Raw genomic sequence first — 19329 nt, forward strand, 5'->3', positions numbered from 1 at the left:
ATCAGAAAAATGGCACTCTCGTCCACAAGATACCGTTTCATATTGACTAGGATGTTGAAAAATTGGAACCCTTAAGCACTGGTGTGAATGTGAAATAGTGCACTAAAGCACTTTGCTTTACTTTGTTTGTTTCTTTTTTGGCCATGCCTTGAGGCTTGCAAGATCTTAGTTCCCTGACCAGGGATTGAATTTGGGCCTGAGCGGTGAAAGAACTGAATCCTAACCACTGGACCACCAGGAAATTCCCATAAAATGGTGCAGCTGCATTGGGAAGCAGTCTAACAGTACTTCAAAAAGGTAAACATAGAGTTACCATAGGACTCTGGAATTTCACTCCTACTTACACATCCAAGAGAAATGAAAACATAGGTCTACACAAAAATCTGTACACAAATGTTCATAGCAGTATTATTGATAATAGCCAGAAAGTGTCAACAACTCAAACACCCATCAAAGATGAAGGGTAAATACAATGTGGTCTGTCCACACAATGGAATATTATTCAGCCATTAAAAGGAATGATGTGCTAGAACATAGATGAACCTTGAGCGCATTGTGCTAGGTGAAATAAGCCAGTCATAAAAGACCACATATAATTATATTTATATGAGAGATCCAGACTATGCAAATCTGTAGAGACAGGAAGAAGACTGGTGGTTGCTTAGGATTGAGAGAGGGGTTTGAGGGAAGAGGTCTGGGGAGAAATATGGAGTGATTGCTAAAGGGTATGGGATGACAAAAACGTTCTAAAGTTGATGGTGGTGTTAGATGCACATCTCTAGAAGTCATTGAATTGTACACTTTGTTTTTATTTTATTTAGTTTTTACTTGGCCACATCATGTCTTAGCTGCAACATGTGGCATTTTCATTGCATCATCATGTGGGCACTCTCACTGTGGCACGTGGAAACAGTCCTGGCACTAGGGCTCAGTAGTTGCGGGCCGTGGTCTTAGTTGCCCTACAGCATGTGGGATCTTGTTCCCTGGCCAGGGATCAAACCCACGTCCCCTGCATTGCAAGGTGGACTGTCAACCACTAGACCACCAAGGAAGTCCCGAATTATACACTTTAAACGGGTACATCGTGTGTATGTGAATTATATCTCAGTAAAGATGTATAGTGTTCATATCTTAGGGAAAAGTAAATTGGTTCAGGCTACTAAGTATCTTTCAAATCTGTCCATTTCTCTCTGTCCAGTCTGCCACCCTCTCCTATTTAGATTACTACAAAAGCCAGCTGACTGACTGTAATTATAATAATAAGCGTCTTGTGGAGAGATACTTTGAGACTATGTAAATGTCTTGCTCCCAGTCATTTTGACCTGCTAAAATGAATAATTTTATAAAATTAATGATTTTAGCATCCATCAATAATGCTTCCTTGAAACAGTTACTATTGTGGTGCTTGCAGTTGGCGATGCTCCATTTCCATCCTTTCTTCCACGTTTATTAACTGGAGAGCATAGTAAGAAAGAATGTCCCATTTGCTCCATTTATCTATGTATTTATCTAGTCATCTATTCATATTAACACGGACTCTTGAATAGTGTTTTATTCTGTTGATTATAATTGCTTATTATCATTTCTTACTTTGTTGCCCACATTATCCAAGATTTTGAAACTCCATCAAGTTAGCTTGTGTCATTTCAATATGTCCCCATGACTTTTTGAGTCCCTCCTTACTTGCTGATGTCCCAGGTTCACGCTGTATTTCCCCTACTCCAGTCATACCATCAGCCATCCCTTTAAGGAGGCCTTGTCCCTTTTTATTGAAGAATAATACTTAGAAACAAAGTTCTGGACACTCGGGGTTCATTGCTTCTAGGGTGGTGTTTCTTCGCTCCGTGGGCAGAGTTAGGAAATACATGTGCATGTGATACACACACACCTCTACTTATTCTCACATCTGTCTGTCTATTAAAAACATGACTTTTTACTGATACCTCCCGTTTCATTCCAACACGTAACATTCATTTCATACCTTTTCCCTTTCTATTTGTGATTACTTTCTCTGACAGTACAAAAACCTGGTGCTTATTAATAACAATATATTTACTTATTTATCAATCCTAAATTATACAAAAAGCAATTTTAGAATTCCTAACCGACAACCTATTTGAAAAACAAACTTCAAGTACCATACTATGTACTCTTTAGCCTTAGAGTATATGGTTTCAATTATTATCTAAAGTTACTTAGGGTGACTATCTTTCCTTCACACCCTTTACTGTGGTTATGTTATTAACTTGTAATAAAGTCAACATGTGTTTTTTAAAAGTGAACAATATTTGTAAAAATGTTTTGAAAAAGCAAGATGTGTATGGGTTGTTTCTCTCTCATAACCCTGAAGGCCTGGAGAAATATGCTGAGGCTGGGTACTCCTTGGAAGAGGCCTGCAGATTCTTCTGTAGGGAAATTCAAACCCTGATCACTTCCTGTCCTCCTCCTGTCGCCCATACCTGGCTCTGTTCCTGTGTTGACTGTTTCTTTAACGCTGTGGTGCTTTCAAGTCCTGAATTTCAATCCAGCCTACCCCTGAGCTCTCCGAGGCTTTGGCCTGAGCCCAAGTAAAACCTTTTGATACCTGTAATACCACCTTCACCTGTGGGGAGCTTTCCATTCCCAGCATCAGTCCTACCTGGATCAAACATCTTGATTCAACTCGTTTCCTTTCTCTTGAGTTGAGGAGCCACCAGGTGGCGCCTCAGAGTCCACAGCAGTCCCATTTTAAGAGTGCTTCTGGAGCGGTGAGTTTGGCTTTAGGAATGGCCTTCCTGAGAAGAGGGAGAGACATTCCCATTGTATTTTTAATTTAGTTAAAAAATTTCTTGCCATTTAGGTCTTCAATTCTGCTCTCGGCAAAGCAAAAAAAAGTCTCTGTCCAGTCTTTGCCTGGAAACCTTGGCCTCCTTCCCCTTTCCTTTTGTTAAAACTTCCTCCGAAAGGAAAAACAAACTTTTCTTGTTTGTTAGCGGCTGTAATGGTTTACCTGCGGTGGTTGGCGGGACTTCGTGGTAAGTGTGACTATGGGATTTGGTCTGTTAGCCTCTGCAGAAAAAGCTTAACCAGGGCTTCAAGAGGCTGGAATTCATATAGGACCTCCCCCACTATCTGAGTTGTCCTGGACTTCAGTTTAACTGTGTGTAAGATTAAAGGATTACCGAACTCTGTGGCCTCAAACACAGATCCCTGAGGAGCTGGGGGTGTCGGTGGGGACGACATGAACCTACTTTGTCGTTGTTGTTCAGTGGCTAAGTTGTGTCCAGCTCTCTGTGACCCCGTGGTCTGCAGCATGCCAGACCTCCCTGTCCCTCATTGTGTCCCGGAGTTTGCCCAAGTTCATGTCCACTGAATAGGCGATGCCATCCAACCATCTCATCCTGTGTTACCCCTGTCTCCTCCTGCCCTCAATCTTCCCCAGCTTCGGGGGCTTTCCCTTCATTCCCAGTGTTCCCCAGAGCCTCCAGATAGGTGCCCAGATATGCAGAAACCTTGATTTTGGCTTTGTGAGGCTTTAAGCAGAGGACCCAGTCCAACTTGCCTGGATTTCTGACTATAGAACCGTCAGAGAATAAGTGGGTGCTGTTTTAATCCACTGAGTGTGAGGTAATTTGCTATGAAGCAATGAAAACCTAGCGTAGACGCTCAGCCGGCACTGTGGAGAGACCTGCATGGGGTGAAGCTAAGCTTCCAGGTGTAAGTCAGCACCAACCTGCCGCATGGGGGTGAAACTTCCGGTGCAACCCCAGCATCTTGACGGCAGCCTCGGAAGAGATCCTGAGCAGAACCGCCCACGCGGTGGCTCCCTGATTCCTGACTCACAGGAATCACAAGAAATTATTATCATGCTTGAAAGTCACTGAGTGTGGAGCTGCCCTCCCGCAGCCCCGCCTTGGATTCCTGCCTTGGGTTCTTAGAATCTAGAGTTGCCTGAGCCACTCTGGTGAGTGAGCTTAAGAGCAGACGAGGTGGACTTCCGTGGGGGCCCAGCGGTTCGGAATCTGTCTGCCAATGCGGAGGACACAGGTTCAGTCCCTGCTCTGGAGCCTGTGCGTCTCAACAAGAGGAGCCCCCGCCAGGAGAAGCTCATGCACCACAGCTAGAGAGCAGCCTCTGCTCACCCCAACTAGAGGAAGCCCACACGCAGCAACAAAGAGCCAGTGCAGCCCCAAATAAATACACACATACAAAGTAAATGCATACAATTTAAGGAAAAGAAAGCAAACTAAGCTGCCTTAGGAGGAAGGTGAAAAAAAATTTTTTTTTTTTGAGTGGGAAGAAACATATTTACTTCACAAGCATATTGGTTGTTTGTTTCTTTAAAATATGGGCCATGCTTTTTGCCCAATTTGAGTTATTTTATTCTTATTGAAATATAGTTGTTTTATAATGTTACTTTCTCAAGTGTACAGTAGTTATACATATATTAGTATATATAAATATATGTATGCTTTTTTACTTTCTCTTCCATTATAGGTTATTACAGAAGGGTAGAGTTCCCTGTGCTGTGTAGTAGGTTCTTGTTGGTTACCTATTTTACATACAGAAGAGTGTGTCTATTAACCCCCAACTCCTAATTTATTCTTCTCTCCACTTCCCTTTTGATGGTCATAAGTTTGTTTTCTATGTCTGTGAGCCTATTTCTGTTTTGTAAATAAGTTCATTTGTATCCTTACACAATGTATTGTTAATTTAGTGATGATAGTATGAAAACAACACTGTAGTCCCTAAAAAGATAGGAAAAAAGCTCTCTAGATAGATGTGGAACACTGACCAAGATTGTTAATAGTAACAGGCAGCAGGTCTATTTTTAAAGGAAAAGAGCAAGGTTCAGAACAGTGTGTCCTCTTAGCTATCACTGTTGTAAATATATACTGTGCTGGCATAGAGTATCTTCCGTAATAAAGATTACCTTTGGGGAAGATAACTGGATGGCTGGGGGCAGTGATGAGAGGGAGCTCTCTTTTTACTGTGTATCTTTTGCACTTTTGAAGTCCATGTACATGTATTATCTATTAAAAATAAATTCCTTTATTGGAAAGAGATAGTAGGAACTCACCACCTCACCAATATACTATTTCCTACTCCCCTTGCTTAACATACTCACAGCTAGAACTCTGCACATACACCCCTTCCTTCCACAGGTGCATCTGAACAGTTAAAAGAGAGCAAGTCTTCTCCCTTGTAGCACAGAACCCAACTATGCCTATGCACACAAGGCAGCCATGCGTCTGTCATACCCCCAGTCACCCGAGTCCCATGTATGAATATGTGTGCTTTTATGTACATTTATGCATGTGCATATATGTGTGTATGCATATGTGTATATGCCTGTGTGCCTTTGACCAGCCCCCTTACTCTCTACCCTCACCTATGCCCTCTTCCATGTATGTACACCTGGATGGAGGCCTCCAATTACAAGGCAAAATAGGTCCTATTCAAAAGCACTGAAGGGACCTAATTATAGGTGACTGTAAAACTCCAATTAGACAAGGTCTCATTAGCTGCCAAACAAGGGAGGAGAGAGCAGACCTGAAATTCAAAGACCTGAATGACAATTGCAGCCTCTGTGACAGGAGAGAGGGGCTTAATTGCCCTTTGAGAAAACTGGGATGGGGTAGAAAGGAAGGAGAGGGAGGCCCATAATCAGAGAAGGGGAATCCTGCAGAAAAGGCCTTCTCTACTTGTTCTCCAGCATCAACCTGGAGGCCCTTCCACTTGGCTTCCATTGCTGGTAGATGAAGAGAGGAGCTGGCTTATTTATTTTTGGCTGTATCGGGTCTTAGTTGTGACGTGAGGGCTCCAGAGTGCATGGGCTCAGTAGTTGCAGCGCACAGGCTTAGTTGCCCCATGGCACGTGGGATCTTAGTTCCTTGTTGGTGTTCAGTTGCTAAGTTATGTCTGACTCTTTGTGGCCCCATGGACTGCAGCATCCCAGTCTTCCCTGTCCTGTATCTCCCAGAGTTTGCTCAGACTCATGTCCGTTGAGTCAATGATGCCATCTAAGTATCTCATCCTCTGTTGCTCCCTTCTCCTCCTGCCCTCAATCTTTCCCAGCATCAGGGTCTTTCCCAATGAGTTGGCTCTTCGCATCAGGTGGCCAAAGTATTGGAGCTTCAGCAACAGTCCTTCCAATTAATATTCAGGGTTGATGTCCCTTAGGATTGACTGGTTTGAGCTCCTTGCAGTCCAAGGGACTCTCAGGAGTCTTCTCTAGCACCACAGTTTGGAAGCATCAATTCTTTGGCGCTCAGCCTTCTTTATGGTCCAGCTCTCACATCCCTACATGACTAGTGGAAAACCCATAGCTTTGACTATACCTGGGATCAAACCCACATCCCCTGCATTGGCAGATGGATTCTTAACCACTGGACCACCAAGGAAGTCCCAGGAAGAGGAACTTGTGACTCACACGCGTTCTCTCCTTCCTGCTCTCTGAGCTGCCTCAGGGCTCCCTCAAGAATCCCGGAGCCTTGGTCCCCTTCCACTCATCTAAATCCATTTTCTGGGCTGCAAGAATGCCTCATGGAGAGGGTTCATGTTCTAATCCTAACTCGGTCCCTCCATATCTGTGTGACCTCTATGAGCCACGTACACTAAATGAACCTGTTTCCTCCATTACAAAATGGGCCAATAATGTCTATTTTCCAGAATTGTGAACAAACACAGAATGGTTAATGAGAAAGTGCTCCATAAACGGCAAGTTGCTACATAATTATTGGCCATTATGGACCAGATCCACTGGACCAGATTGGACATCCCTGAAGGACAAGAGTCATGTCTGAATCATCTTTGAGTTCAGACTCCAGCTATGGGTGTCTGATAGAATGGAATCGAAGAATCATCATCACTGTGGGTTCAATGACAGATCAAAACAAATAAGTCGTCTCTACCCTGGTGTGAAGAAAAGGAGAGAACATTTTACAGTGGGAAGAAGCTGTGGTGGCCGTACTTAAGTCCTTACTGAGCACTTACTGTGTAGCAGGCATCATCTTAAATTAACAAGCATTCATTTATTTGATCTTCACAATGTCCCTTAGGAGGGATCACATTGTCAGTATCATCTCCATTGTAGAAGAAATAAAGCATCAGATTTAGGAACTTGCCCAAAGCTACACTAATGGTAATTAGGGGGAGAGGTCTTGAACCAAGGCAGTCTGGCTCCTCAGCCCACACTCTTTAACCATGTAGAGTTTAGGTACCACCTCACAGATGGTGAATCACATTTGAGGTTTGTGGCCTTTTTGAAGCCCTTGAGTTATTGTTATAAGCAACATCCCTTGCGTGCTTGTAATACACTGGGTCCTATGTTAGGACTTTTATATGTTATCTCCTTTAATCCTCCAAAAAACCTACAAGTGCTATCTTTATTTTCTTGATTTTATAGATGAAGAAACTGAGGCCCAGAGAGGTGAAATGAATTACCTAGGATCACAGTAAGAGATGAAGGTACAGGTATATCTCATTTCATTGCACTTTGCAGATGTTGGGTTTTGTTTGCTTACAAATTGAAGGTTTGTGGCAACCCTGCATTGAACAAGCCTATTAGTACCATTTTTCCAACAATATTTGCTCAGTTGTGTTTCCCTATCACATTCTAGTGCATTATTTCAAACTTTTTCATTATTATTTCATATTATTTATTTTGGAGATCTGTGATAGGTGATCTTTGATGTTACTATTGCAAAAAGATTATCACTTGCTGAAGACAGATGATGGTTAGCATTTAACAGCAATAAAGTATTTCAAAATTAAGGTATATAGAGTGTTTTTTTCGGCGTAATGTTATTGTCCAATTAATAGAGTACAGTATGGTATAAACATAACTTTTTAAAAAATTATAGTATTTTTTACTTACAATATTTGTTAGTTTTAGGAGTACAGTATGGTGATTCAGTTACTTTTTTTGATTGTTTATATTATAGGGTATTATAAGATATTGAATATTATTCCTTGTGTTATACAGTAAATCCTTGTTGCTTATCTATTTTATGTATAGTAGTTTGTATCTATTAATCCCATACTCCCAATTTGTCCCTCCCTTCATCCCCTTTGTAATCATAGCTTTATTTTCTATGTCTGTTTCTGTTTTCTATATAGATTCATTTATATTATTTTTAGATTCCACATATAAGTGATATAGTATTTGTCTTTGACTTCACTAAATACAATATACTCTAGGTTGGCCGTGTTGCTGCAAATGGCAATATTTCATTCCTTTTTTATGGCTGAATAATATTCCACTGTATATCTGTACCACATCTTCTTAATCCAGTTTTCTGTTGATGGGCACTTGGGTTGTTTCCATATCTTGGCTGTTGTAATTAGTGCTGCTGTGATCACTGGTGTACATGTATCTTTTCAAATTAAAAAAGTTTTTATTTTTCCTGCCTGTATATCCAGGAGTGGGATTGCAGGATCATATGGTAGCTCTATTTCTGGAAGCTCTATTTCTGGTAGCTTTTTCTGGAATCTTCATACTGTTCTCCATAGTGGCTGCACTAATCTACATTCCCACCAACAGTGTAGGATTCCCTTTTCTCCACACCCTCTCTGACATTTATTATTTGTAGAACTGTTTTTAAAAAAACACTTTCATTTCTTTCATTTGTTCTTTTTTTTTTCATTTGTTCTTTTTTAATTTTTGGCCACATAGCATGTGGGATATGTTTCATACATGGGTAGGGCAGAGTCTTAACCACTGGACCACTGGGGAAATTATCTGTAGAATTTTTGATGATGGCCATTCTGACCAGTGTGAGGTGATACCTCATTATAATTTTCTTTAATTTTATGTAAATTTCTAAATTTTATATAATTTTTGGCTGTTCTGGGTCTTTGTTGCTACACAGGTGTTTTTTCTAGTCATGGAGAGCAGGGGCTACTCTCTACTTGGGGTGCATGGGTTTCTCATTGCAATGGCTTGTCTTTGTGGAGCTTGGGCTCTTGGACATGGGGGCTTCAGTAGTTTCAGTTTCCAGGCTCTAGAGCATAAACTCAGTAGCTGTGGCACATGGGCTTAGTTGTCCTGTGGCATGTGGGATCTTCCCAGATTAAGGATCAATCCTGTGTCTCCTGCGTTGGCAGGCAGATTTTTTACCACTGAGCCACCAGGGAAGCCTGCATTGTAGTTTTGCTTTGCATTTCTCGAATAATTAGTGATTTTGAACATCTTTTCATGTGTCTGTTGGCCATCTATGTTTTCTTTGGAGAAATGTCTGTTTATGTCCTCTGCCAATTTTTTCTTTTTTTAAAACATGGGCTATCTTTTTTTTTTTTTAATTATTTTTTTTTTGGCTGCGCTGGGTCTTAGTTCTAGCACCTGGGCTTCTTTCTAGTTGTGGTACATGGGCTCAGTAGTTGCCTGGCAGCATGTGGAATCTTAGTTCCCCTACCAAGGATAAAACCTGTGATTCCTGCATTGGAAGGTAGATTCTTAACCACTGAACCACCAGGGAAGTTCCCTCTGCCAATTTTCTAATTGAGTTGTATGTTTTTTTTGATATTGTTTTATGAGCTATTTGTATATTTTGGATATTAACTTCTTGTTGGTCATTTCATTTTCAAATATGGTTTCCCATTCTGTAGGTTGTCTTTTTGTTTTGTTGATCGTTTCCTTTGTTGTGCAAAAGCTCTTGATTAGGTCACACTTGTTTATTTTTGCCTTTATTTCTTTGGCCTTGAGTGACTGATTAAGAAAATATTGCAATGATTTATTTCTGAGAATGTTTTGCCTATGTTCTCGTCAAGGAGTTTTATGGTATCACATCTTATTTTTAGGTCTTTAAACCATTTTGAGTTTATTTTTGTATATGGTGTGAGGGAATTTGCTAGTTCATTGATTTACATGTAGTTGTCACATTTCCCCAACACCAGTTGAAAAGACTGTCTTATCTCCATTGTATATTCTTGCCTCCTTTGTCATAGATTGATTAACAGTAGGTGCATGGGTTTATTTCTGGGTTTCCTATTCTGTTCCTTGATCAATATATCTGTTTTTGTGCCAATACCATGCTGTTTTGATTACTGTGGCTTTGTAATATAGTGTGATATCTGGAAGGGTTATACCTCCAGCTTTGTTATTTGTCTTCAGGATTACTTTGAAAATTATGAGTCTTTTGTGGTTCCATATGAATTTTAGAATTATTTGTTCTAGTTCTGTGAAAAGGGTCCCAGGTGTTTTGGTAGAGATTGCATTAAATCTATAGATTGTTTTGGGTCATGTAACCATTTTAACAAGATTAATTCTTCCAATCAAAGAGCATGGGATATCTTTCCATGTCTTTGAATCATCTTCAGTTTCCTTTATCAATGTTTTACAGTTTTCAGCATATAGGACTTTCACCTCCTCCGTTAGTAAACAATTTTTATATGTGTTGGGAAGCAAAATATTCATGTGACTTTATTGAGATAGTCTCTTTATTACAGGTCTGTAATCAGACTTGCACTATTTCTGAGGTGTGTCTGTAGAGTTAAAGTTGGAACTTTGTTAGTCTGACTCAGAGCCTATATCCTGAACCTCATGATATTTTGCAAGTACTTTGCAAAAGCAGCCACCTCTGTTGTTGAAGCTGTAAGAATGATTCTTTGTGGTTAAGCTAGTCTTGTTCTAAGAAGAGAAGAGTCTGATAGGTGCACACCATGGATGTAGAGGAGGGACTGAGCAGGTCATGGTGTGCAGGCAGAAGGAGGAGCAGGGAAGGAGAAAGGTGGTGACACTATGTCTTCTAAAAGCAAGCTATCTTAGTCTCTTTGGGGTGAAAAGATGATATAGGCCTTCAAAGTGTTTGTGGCCTAGAGGTGGCAGAGAACTAATACTCAAATGGTTAGGCTATAAGGCTTACATGTTGAAGAGAAGTGCATTGGAGGTTCATCATAGAGAGATGTGCACATGATAGATGAAATCAGAAAGGATAAGGAGGAATTTGACCTGCGTCTTTTTTTTTCTTGGCTGCACAGCCTTCAGGATCTTATTTCTCCAGCCACAGATCGAATCTATGCCCCCTGTGGTGAAAGTGTGGAATCTTAACCACTGGACTGCCAAGGAAATCCCCCTTAACCTGGGTCTTGAAGGGAGTAGAGGATACCAGTGAATGAAGAAAGCTGGGGAGGGGATTTCCAGGTCCTACAGTTGTGAAGAACTATAAAGAAAAGATCTTCATGGCCCAGACAACCACAATGATGTGATCACTCACCTAGAGCCAGACATCCTGGAATGCGAAGTCAAGTGGGCCTTAGGAAGCATCGCTATGAACAAAGCTAGTGGAGGTGATGAAATTCCAGCTGAGCTATTTCAAATCCTAAAAGATGATGCTTTTAAAGTGCTGCACTCAATAAGTCAGCAAGTTTGGAAAACTCAGCAGTGGTCCCAGGACTGGAAAAGGTCAGTTTTCATTCCAATCCCAAAGAAAGGCAATGCCAAAGAATGTTCAAACCACCGCACAATTGCACTCATCTCACACGCTAGTAAGTGATGCTCAAAATCCTCCAAGTCAGGCTTCAACAATACGTGAACCATGAATTTCCAGATGTTCAAGCTGGATTTAGAAAAGGCAGAGGAACCAGAGATCAAATTGCCAACATCCATTGGATCATAGAAAAAGCAAGAAAGTTCCAGAAAAACATCTACTCCTGCTTCATTGACTATGCCAAAGCCTTTGACTGTGTGGATCACAAAAAACTGTGGAAAATTCTTCAAGAGATAGGAATACCAGACCACCTGACCTGCCTCTTGAGAAATCTGTGTGCAGGTCAATAAGCAACAGTTACAACTAGACATGTAATAACAGACTGGTTCCAAATCGGGAAAGAAGTACATCAACGCTGTATATTATCACCCTGACTATTTAACTTATATGCAGAGTACATCATGGGAAATTCAGGGCTGGATAAAGCCCAAGCTGGCATCAGGATTTCCGGGAGAAATATCAATAACCTCAGATATGCAGATGATACCACCCTTATGGCAGAAAGTTAAGAACAGAAAGAGCCTCTTGATGAAAGTGAAAGCGGAGAGTGAAAAAGCTGGTTTAAAACTCAACACTCAGCAAACTAAGATCATGGCATCTGGTCCCATTACTTCATGGCAAATAGATGGGGAAACAGTGGAAACTGTGACAGACTTTATTTTTTGGGGCTCCAAAATCACTGCAGATGGCGACTGCAGCCATGAAATTAAAAGACGCTTGCTGCTTGGAAGAAAAGCTATGACCGGCCTAGCCAGCATATTAAAAAGCAGAGATATTACTTTGCCAACAAATGTCCATCTAGTCAAAGCTATGGTTTTTCCAAGTAGTCATGTATGGATGTGAGAGTTGGACTATAAAGAAAGCTGAGCGCCGAAGAATTGATGCTCTTGAACGGTGGTGTTGGAGAAGATTCTTGAGAGTCCCTTGGACAGCAAGGAGATCCAACCAGTCCATCCTAAAGGAAATCAGTCCTGAATATTCCCTGGAAGGACTGATGCTGAAGCTCCAATACTTTGGCCACCTGATGCAAAAGTTCTTTGGAAAAGACCCTGATGCTGGGAAGGATTGAAGGCAGGAGGAGAAGGGAACAACAGAGGATGAGATGATTGGATGGCATCACTGACCCGATGGACATGAATTTGAGTAAACTCCGGGAGTTGGTGATGGACAGGGAAGTCTGGCGTGCTGCAGTCCATGGGGTCACGAAGAGTCGGACATGACTGAGTGACTGAACTGAACTCAACTGACAGTTGTGATACCTAAACTTTCCTTTTTGCAATGGCCCTACATCTGTAAGGCTGTGCTATCAAAAGAGATTTATTAAGTAATATATTTTTCTACTTATAATGAAAGCAATAAAACTGTTGATTAAAGCTCCTGATCGTCACTTACTAGACAGTGTTTACTCAACAAACAGGTATTTAGCACCTTCTATGTATATAGTGCTGTGTCTGGTACTTGAAATACATTGATACATAGGTCACTGCGCTTCTTCAAAGAACTTTCTGAGTTTTCTAACTGGACAGTTCTGTCCCATACTATCTTGGGTACATCTGTTATTAGGCCTTTTGAAATATTTGAAAAGAAAAACAACTACCATTTGCTGAGAGACAGCTCTGTGCCAGGCACACATTGGGCACTTTCTATAGGTGTGGTTTTATTCATTCATGTCTCCCTTCCACCCACACTCAAATACAAGCTTCATGTTTTGATCATTGCTGTGCCTCCAGTACCCACAGTGATACAGAGTAGGTGTTCAACAAATATTAGTTGGATTGAGCTCATGAATTAATTCAATTCTCTAACAACCCTGCAAGGTCATTGTGATTCACTTCCTTTCACTGCTGAGCAGTCTACTCAGAGATTGAATAAGCTGCTCAAGTCCATTCAACTCTTGGTGACAGGCTGCTGCTGCTGCTGCTAAGTCGCTTCAGTCGTGTCCGACTCTGTGCGACCCCATAGACGGCAGACCACCAGGCTCCGCTGTCCCTGGGATTCTCCAGGCAAGAACACTGGAGTGGGTTGCCATTTCCTTCTCCAATGCATGAAAGTGAAAAGTGAAAGTGAAGTTGCTCAGTCGTGTCTGACTCTTCGAGACCCCATGGACTACAGCCTACCAGGCTCCTCTGTCCATGGGATTTTCCCGGCAAGAGTACTGGAGTGGGGTGCCACTGCCTTCTCCAGTGGCTGCGACTTGGCCCTCCCAATTAAGGGGGCCTGGGTTTGATCCCTGGTCAGGGAACTAGATCCCACATGCTGCAACTAAGAGTCCACATGCCACAACTAAAAAGATCCTGCAGTCTGCAGCTAAGACACAGTGCAGCCAAATAAATAATAAATAACCATTTTTAAAATATTTATTTATTTATCTGGCTGTGTCGAGTCTTAGTTGCAGCACATGGGCTTCTCTAGTTAAGACACACAGTCTTAGCTGCCCTGCAGAATGTGGAATCTTAGTTCCCCAGTCAGGGATCAATCCATTTCTCCTGCATTGCAAGGCAGATTCTTAACCACTGGATCACAAAGGAAGCCCTCCAATAAATACATTTTTTAAAAAAATTTTAAAGTAAAAATACAAGTGCTCCTGTCATTCTGGTCTTCGGCCAGAGAGGCCTGAAGACAGGCACACTATGTGGGAAAGCCCTGAAATGAGACATGTGTAAAAGACGGTTGAAGCAGGGGGAAAGGCCAGGGTTCAGGGTCAGAAGAGGAGTGGGGAATGGGACTGCATCGTGTGCTAATGTGGAAGGCCGGTACACTGGGCAGAAAACCTTGACTGGATTGGGAAAGCACTTGTGCGTGTGGTGCTAAGTCTCTTCAGTCGTGTCTGACTCTTTCCAGCCCCATGGACTGTAGCCCACCAGGCTCCTCTGTCCACAGGACTCTCCAAGCAAGAATACTGGAGTGGGTTGCCATACCCTCCTCCAGGGGATCTTCCCAGCCCTGGAATTAAACCCGAGTCTCCTGTAGCTCCTGCATTGCAGATGGACCCTTTACCCTTGAGCCACTGGGGAAGCCCTGGGAAGGCATAGGGTAACACAGATTTTTGGCTTGGTTGGAATTATGTTTTAGAAAGATTAGCAATAGTGAACAGGGAGGTTAGGATTTTAGAGAGATGGGAGATGATCAGGCCATTAATTCATCAGTTGAGGGAGAGGTAATCAGTAATTGAATGGAGGCGGTGACAGAATGGAAAAGAAGGATGGTGTCAGAGTAGACTCAGATGTCCCAATAAGAGACCAAGATAAAGCTCAGATATGGATTTGCATTGACAGGTGGGTGAGGTGGCTGGTATGAATGGTCTCTTCCCCCCTCCTACATCCAGGTGGGCAGCAGCCTCTGTAGGACCACAGCTTTCACTGGTCATCTGGGCAGAGCCTATGGCCAGCCATTTCCCTCGCAAATATTTATGGAGCACTTAGAATGATCTGTTCACAGCCTCAGCATTACTACTGCTTTTGCACTTTGGGCTTAGGTCAATAACATGCATTAAGGCTGCACTGTCCTAGGGTTTGGAGATACAATGAGAGCAGACACGTGGGACTTGATTAGGCTTCCCCGTTCAATCTATATGTAACTCCTCCTTTCAGTTTCTTCAGCCGTAAAATGAGAAAAATAATCCCATCTATCTTACTGTGCTGTGAGGATTCAATGAGCTAATACAGGTTAAGCAAATAGAACAGTGCCTAATTATAGGAGAAATGCAAGTGATTGTAGTAGTAGTAGTAAGTGATTGGTGTTTGCTAATGTGATGTGTAAGACAAAGCCCCTCCCCTCAAGGACAGCATCATATAACTGTATTCATCCAGTCTAGCAAGACACTGCGGTAACAGGCATAGACACAAGGGTCATAAAGAGTTCTAAAGGGGAGTGATTTTTTAAAAAAGTATTTATTTACTATTTACTTTTTTGGCTGCCACACAGTATGTGGGATCTTAGTTCCCCCACCAGAGGCTGAACCTGCACCCCTCAATTCGAAGTGCAGAGTCCTGAAGTCCTGGGAGTGGTTTTTTTAAAAAAATTTTTATTGGAGTATAGTTGATTTACACTCTTATGTCCAGTTCAGTTCATTTGTTCAGCTGTGTCCGACTGTTTGCAACCCCATGAACCGCAGCATGCCAGGCCCCCCTGTCCATCACCAGCTCCCGGAGTTCACCCAAACCCTTGTTCATCGAGTTGGTGATGCCATCCAACCATCTCATCCTCTGTCATCCCCTTCTCCTGCCCTCAGTCTTTCCCAGCATCAGGGTCTTTTCAAATGAGTCAGCTCTTCACATCAGGTGGCCAAAGTATTGGAGTTTCAGCTTCAAAATCAGTCCTTAGTTTCACATAAACAACAAAGTGATTCAGTTATACATATATATCTATTTTTTAAAATCTATATCTATTTTTTAACTTGTAGGAAAAACCTATAAGTTTTTTCTCCTTGTAGGTTTTTACAAAATATTGAGTATAGTGACCTGTGGTATAGAGTGGGTCCTTGTTGGTTACCTATTTTATATATAGTACTATATATATGTTAGTTTCAAACTCCTAACTTATCTCTCCCTTCGCCTTTGGTAACCTTGTTTTTCATGTCTGTGGGTCTATTTCTGTTTTGCATATAAGTTCATTTGTATCTTTTATTTTAGATTCCACAAAAAAAATTATATCATATGGTATTTGTCTTTCTCTGCTACTTCACTTAGTATGATAAACTCTAGGACCATCCGTGTTGTTGCAAATGGCATTATTCCATTCTTTTTTATGGTTGAGTAGTATTCCATTATATATATGTGCATATACCACCTCTTCTTTATCTTTCCTCTGTTGTTGATGAACACTTAGGTTTCTTGCATGTCTTGGCTATTGTAAATAGTGCTTCAGTGCTTCAAATAGTGAAGTAAATAGTGCTTCAAATAGCACTATTATAATAATATTTCATTGATTAAAGGTGAGTGATGCTTGTGATTACTTCTCTATTGTTCAATTGGATCCTTGCCCCTGACAGTCAAGCTTTCTTTATATCTCTCAAACTCCTCAGTGATAAAATGACTATTCACTCTTCCCCAGCATCCAGAATACTAGACTTCCCACGAGTGTGTGGGAGTCAGAGACCCCAATATAATTCTGGAGGTGACATTTATCCCTATCAAGCTCAGCAGATCTGCACGAATTAAGTCCTGGGACAAATGAGATTATGTTTCCTCTGGAGAGGAAAAAAAAAAAAGACAATCTTCACTTCTCCCTGGACACAGATATTCTTTTGCCTGATCACCTGTAAAGCAGATGAGCCTCCGAGATGCCCTTTTTCTTGTTCACTTAGGGGTGAAAAATTACCAGCAAAAAAACAATTAGTATCTTCTACAAGCAGGTCCCAAGCCTTCTGGAGCCAATTTTTTTACTCCTTTCTCTGCACAGAAAGAGCATCTGCTTTGGGATCTGGTCCTAATTGAGTCCAACCTGTGCCTTTATCATGTGTTAATTGTATCCCCAAGAGAGAAGGGGGAGGGAGGGAGAGAAGGGGCTCGGTTCTTCCTTTGTCTCCAGCCTAGAAAAAGGCAATCAAGATAGAGGGTGGTTGGACAGAGGGGTCAGAGGTCAAAGATGGAGGAACTACCTAGACACATTAGTGACTGATTTACATGTGATAAAACAGGATAAAAACAAATCCTTTTTTGAGTACTCATTAATTATGCACCAGGAACTTTTTTTTTGTTTTAAGATATGGCATGGGACTTGCAGGATCTTAGCTCCCCAACCAGGGATTGAACCCAGGCCCTCAGCAGTGAAAGTGCTGAGTCCTAACCACTGGACTGCCAGGGAACTCTGACCAAGCACCATTCTAAATGCTATTTATGGATTAACAGATTTAATCACAACAACTCTCCAAGTTGCTTCCCAGGTGGTGGTAGTGGTAAAGAAAAAGTGTTAGCTGCTCAGTTGTGTCTGACTCTACAACCCATGGCCTGTGGCCCACCGGCTTCCTCTATCCATGGTATTCTCTAGGCAAGAATACTGGAGTGGGTTGCCATTTCCTTCTGCAGTGGATCTTCCTGACCCAGGGATTGAACCTGGGTCTCTTGCATTGCAGGCAGATTCTTTACCATCTGAGGCATCAGGGAAGCCCCAAGTGGTAAAGAACCTGCCTGCATTGCAGGAGATGTAAGAGATGCAGGTTGGATCCCTGGTTGGGGAAGATCCCCTGGAGGAGATCATGGCAACCCACTTCAGTATTCTTGTGTAGAGAATCCTGTGGACAGAGGAGCCTGGTGGGCTACAGTCCATAGGGTCCCAGAATCAGACATGACTGAAGCAACTTAACTTGCACATATGCACTCTCCAAGTTAGGTGTAGTTGTTAGTTCTCATTTAAAAAATGGGGAAAATGGGGGCACTAAAAAATTAAGTTTTTGCCCAAGGCCACAACTAAATTGAAGAGAAGCCAAGATTGGGCCTCAGTGTTCCTGCTGCTGCCTCTGTGCTCTAACCACTGCGCCGCTTGGCTTCTCCCCGAGGTCGCCCCTTGGCTGCTCTCAGAGAGCTGAGCCAGCAGCCGCATCAGAGCAAAGACTCAACTACAGGTGCTGCTGCTGAGAATCATCTCTGTGATTTCCCAGTAATCTGCCAAGAGAGCCTGGATGAGCAGCAGATGGAGGTGCCTTCTGGATGTAGAGCTCTGACCTGGCCACAGAGGAAAGAGGCAGTGTTTGGGGACACTCGGTGGACTTCCCAAGTGGTTCAGTGGGAAAGAATCCGTGTGCCAATTCAGGAGACACTGGAGACATGGGTTTGATCCCTGAGTTGGGAAGATTCACTGGAGGAGGAAATGGTAACCCACTCCAGTATTGTTTTTGTTTGGACTAATGAGTTTTTTATTCATGTAATTGGAATTTTATTATGATTAACATACCATAAAATTCACTCATTTAAAATATACAAGTCAATGGCTTTTAATATATTCGCTAAGTTGAATAACTATTATTGTTGTTGTTTAGTCACTAAATTGTGTCCAACTTTTTTGCAGCCTCATGGACTGTAGTCCGCCAGGCTCCTCTGTCCATGGGATTCTCCAGGCAAGAATACTGGAGTGGGTTGCCATTTCTTTTTCTTCCAGTAGTCTTACCTGGGAAATCCCATGGACAGGCTACAGTCCATGGTGTCACAAAGAGTTGGACATGACTGAGCGGGAACATCCATTAGGGCTATCAAGGAAACAGGGTATGCAACAGGTTGAGACAAGTAAAGGCAAATTAACACCTGCCACTGGGGCCATGGCCTGAAACACAAAGCCAAAATTCTCTAGTAAAGAACCACAGGCCCCTCACCTTGTGGCTTCTGCCAAGCTTCCAGCCTCAGGTACTTGCTTTGGATGAAGACTGAGAAGAGGAAATTCCTGTCTCCTGTTGTAGCTTCTCATTGCCACCCTACTGGCCAAGCCCAGCATCCCCCTGACTGCAGAAGAATTGCTTGGGTTCAAATCCACAAGCCAAGCTCCAATCCTTCTGTTTCTCAGAGCACAGAGTTACATGTTCAAATATCCTCGGGAAATAAAGGAGGTATAACTCAATAGTGAGTGAGTGGTGCCTCCTGCCTTAACCTTAAAAGCACGCATTTTGCCTAAAAGCTTTCAGGATAAAAACATAAAAAACACTGCGGAGCAGTTCAGGGCTCTTGGCTCCCCAGGAGGAGGAGGGATGGGAATGAACCTAGAATTTCTCCTTTCCTGTGAATTCCTAATAATAAGGAAGCAGCGTGGTGTGATTCATCCGTACTGTAAAGGCATGCATGGATTCCAAAGCCAGATTATGTGATTTTGACTCCAGCTCTACTATTCATTACCTGTGTGACCTGAGACAAACTCATATGCCTCCCTTGGCCTC

At 42.2% G+C, this 19329-nt stretch overlaps 1 long non-coding RNA gene and 1 other non-coding gene across 2 annotated transcripts; one reads left to right on the plus strand and one right to left on the minus strand.

Moving 5' to 3' along the window:
• The first annotated feature begins 303 nt into the window (after positions 1 to 303).
• Positions 304 to 12841, plus strand: LOC139037148 (uncharacterized). The gene is made up of 2 exons (XR_011489974.1): positions 304 to 7449; positions 10960 to 12841. It is a non-coding gene; the product is annotated as an uncharacterized lncRNA (long non-coding RNA).
• A 4359-nt stretch (positions 12842 to 17200) lies between these two features.
• On the minus strand, positions 17201 to 17273 carry TRNAE-UUC (transfer RNA glutamic acid (anticodon UUC)). The gene has a single exon. It is a non-coding gene; the product is annotated as a tRNA-Glu (tRNA).
• Positions 17274 to 19329: the final 2056 nt, after the last annotated feature.

The sequence above is a fragment of the Odocoileus virginianus genome, chromosome 10, assembly GCF_023699985.2.
Source record: "Odocoileus virginianus isolate 20LAN1187 ecotype Illinois chromosome 10, Ovbor_1.2, whole genome shotgun sequence".
NCBI lineage: Eukaryota > Metazoa > Chordata > Mammalia > Artiodactyla > Cervidae > Odocoileus > Odocoileus virginianus.